Here is a 3,796-nt window from a genome sequence, read left to right on the forward strand (position 1 = left end):
CTTCCTTCGTCTTGGTTGAAGGTAACCATTTATGTATGTTTAATCTTTAGGTTATTGTAATAAATTTATTTTTTTATGATGTTTTTATCTAATTCTACATTTTGTTCTAATTTTTTAAAAATATTTTCAAATTATAATTTAATTCGACGTTTGATTTTGACTTCATACCTAATTAATAGGTAATTATTGTAATTACTTTCGTATAATTTTATTTGGTTTATTAATTTTGATGAAATATAATATTTTAACTGAGTTTAATTTAGTTAAAAAAAATTTCTTACGTATTTTATGCTTAGATTACTGATGAATCGTTTAAAATTAATTTATAATTTTATGTAAATATATATTTTAAAAAATAGAGTAAGTAATTAATTTATTTAAAAATTATAGCCACGCAATTTTATTTGATTTTATTTTCTATATACTAGTGTGTTTTGATTGGATTGTATGACATGGCGTGAGGTGTGTTTATTATTGTTTGTTGTGTAATAACTAACTAAATCAAAAATATTTTTCATATTTTTTAAATAAAAACAATAGAAACGTTAATAGTAAACTACAAATACATAATTAAATCTATGTAAGAAAAAATAGTATGTAAATAAAACTTCATGTATTAAAATCATTAGTAAGTATTATAGTGTGTGTTATTTTTATTTTTTTTATTGAACTACGTAATGTGTTTTTCAAAGAGTATATTCCCAATCATAAAAAAATGGCTAAATATTATATCAACCTATGTTCTTTTAATTAAGATCGTCCTAATCCATTAGTGGCTAATGAAAAGTTACATAAATGTATAAATTTTTATAAAATAAGTCGAATGCAATTTACCTAAGGAGATATATACGAATTAATTATTGTTTTAATTTAAGTATAAAATATATTATAATACAATTAATAATTTTGAATTTATCATAATTATTTCGACAAAGAATTATTGAAAATAATTAAAATTTCTAAAATTAAAAAATTATAGTAAAAATTTAAATATTATATTAAATATTTACTTATTTTAATTTCCTAATCCCAAAGAATAAATAAAATAATAATTTAAATATGTAAAATAATTAAATTAATTATAATATAAATATATATTTATTGTAATAATTAAATATGTAATGTTAAATAAATTTAGTAACGATCACAATATTATTGCTAATAAATAATATATTATAATGATCAATAATAATTAAAATATGGTGAATAATAATTACAGTGACTATAAACTTAGTTATATTCTAAATCAAAATTAATTATTATTGAATTTGATGAATTTTTAATTATTTAAAATTGAATAGTATTGTTGGAAATAAAAAATTTGTCAAGATTATTTATTTATTTTGTTGCTCTCTTTTATTTCACTAATCTCGTTTAAATTTGAAAAATCGTTTTCATTTGAATTTTTTTAAAGTAAAATGAACTATAATAATATTGAAACTGATATTGAAACGGACTATAATCTTGGTGAACGTAATTTATAATTTTTGTGAAATTAATTTATAATCTTAAACAAAAATCATTAATAGACATGAATGTGTGTATATATTTTTTTAGTAGTTCAAGTTTATAATATATTTTTTCACATATTATCAGTCGAATTACAAATAATAATATTTTTTCACATATTATCAGTCGAATTACAAATAATAAAAATGATGAATTATTATTATATCAATCTTTTCTCCTGTAGTTAACATAATCAACAACATATTATTTGCTGCTAATGAAAAGTTGCATAAATGCAAAAAATTTATCGAATATGTCATTAGTTATGTAACACCCAGAAATTTTAATACGTAAATTCGCATGCATAATTAGGAGAAATTAATTTTAAAATAAGGGTTAAATGAATTTATGTGTTATTATGTGATTTATATGCATGATTTAAGTTATTTTAGCATTTAACCCAAAATTAGTGATTTTTGTGATTTATGGAAATTAATTGGTTTTGATCGCGTAGACGGGACCGTGGACGGACGAGATGCCAAAATATTTAGCCAAAAATATTTTATGAGTTTTTGAGCCTTAAAATATTATTTTAAGATATTTTGTCAAGAAAATTTTAGTATTTAGTTATATATTTATTTAATAGTTGATTTTTAGTCAAAATAAGTCATTTTAATGACTTTTATTAATATTTAAAAATTCCCTAATTTTATATTTCGGGATTTTGGTTGTGTTATCAGATTTTTTTATTATTATTAGGAGTTTTAAATAAAGTTTTGTTGGTATATTATCTTTATGTTGATTATTATTATTTATTTAAACCAATATCTACTCAAATTAAACCTAAAAATAAATCCCTATACCGATTAAAAATCTTTAGCCGCCTCCCCCATATTTTTTCATCATCTTCCTCACGTTTCATCAGCCTCCACCATAGTGTTGACAGAAAACTTCAACCTCCATAGCCGATCCATCATTTTCTTGGATTATTTTGGTCCGTTCGTCGTCCCGGAAGCCCGTAAACGCATCAATTTCCGTCCAATAATTATCAAGGCATGTCTAAAACTTTTCTTTGGCCACCATATGAGCTATTATTCATGCATGATTGTTCTTGTTCAGAATTTTTCATAAGTATTTCGAATTTATGCAAACTTTTGATGTTTGATGCATGTATATGAGAATTCATGATCATAACTCATGTTTTTGCCTAGCATGGTTCGGTCCAGGGCTAAGGGCTTGGTCAAGGGGTGTCCTAGGGTCCCTAGGGTCGAGTAGTGTGGTCGGTTTGAGGATGGAGGGGTCCAAGTCGAAGCCTTCCATTTCTGTTGCACAGCTCGCGCAGATTAGGGTCCTGAGGAAGAAGACTTTGTTCTCCTTCCTCAGGCCATTATTTTGGGTGAGGTTTGTTGGGTTTGAAAGCTTAGGATGTTGGCTAAGATTGAGGACTGGTTTCGTGGCCTTTGGTGGTCTGAGTCATCGGCACGAAGCAAAACGCTGGGACTGCTCCGGCTGCGCGCGAGCTGAGGAAGGGCCAACTTGCAGGGCTTCGTTCTCTGTCTCTAGGCAATGGTTTGGGCTGGTTCTTGTCGTGAAAGAACCGCCTGGGAGTTTTCTTGTTGAGGGTGGTGGTGCTCCGGCCATTGGTGGTCGGAGTTGGCCGGCCGAATGCCGGAAAAGGGGGCTGCTCGCACGGCCGAAGGAAAGGAGAGGAGGGGGGATCGGGTTTGGGGTTCTGGGTGGTTCCGGGTCGGGTCAGGGTAGTGGGTCGGGTCAGTAGGGTCTAGGGTCGGGTCAGGTAGGTCCGGGTCCGGGCTAGGTGGGCCGGGCTCGAGTATTTTAATTTTAAAATGTTTAATGTTTTAATTGGATTTTTGGGCCATTTAATTAGAAATAAAATTATTTGAGCTTCCAATTAATTTTATTTGGGCTTTTTAAATTATTTTTAAGTTAACCCAATAATTTTATGGGCCCGTGGGCCCATTGGAATTTTTGGGCTATTCAGTGATTTTATTGGGTCAGTCTAGGAATTTTTATGAATTAATTAGTTATTGGGCCTAAATATTTTTATTTAAGCCCAATAACATTTAAGTATTTTATTTTAGTAAAAATTATAATTTTTAAAATTAATTATTTAATTATGGGCTTTAAGTTAGTTAACAGGCTTTAAGTCAGTTAAGGGGTTAGTAGAGAGACCAGCAGTCTGGACCAATCCATGAAAATAAACTAAGTCCGAAATATATATTTAATTATTTTTATGCATGAAGTCTATTTTAAGTAAAAGTATATTTATTATTAAAATTAATTAAATATATATTACGGACATATTTTAAGTGCATGCATACATGAA

This window comes from Henckelia pumila, chromosome 4, assembly GCF_033568475.1.
Source record: "Henckelia pumila isolate YLH828 chromosome 4, ASM3356847v2, whole genome shotgun sequence".
NCBI lineage: Eukaryota > Viridiplantae > Streptophyta > Magnoliopsida > Lamiales > Gesneriaceae > Henckelia > Henckelia pumila.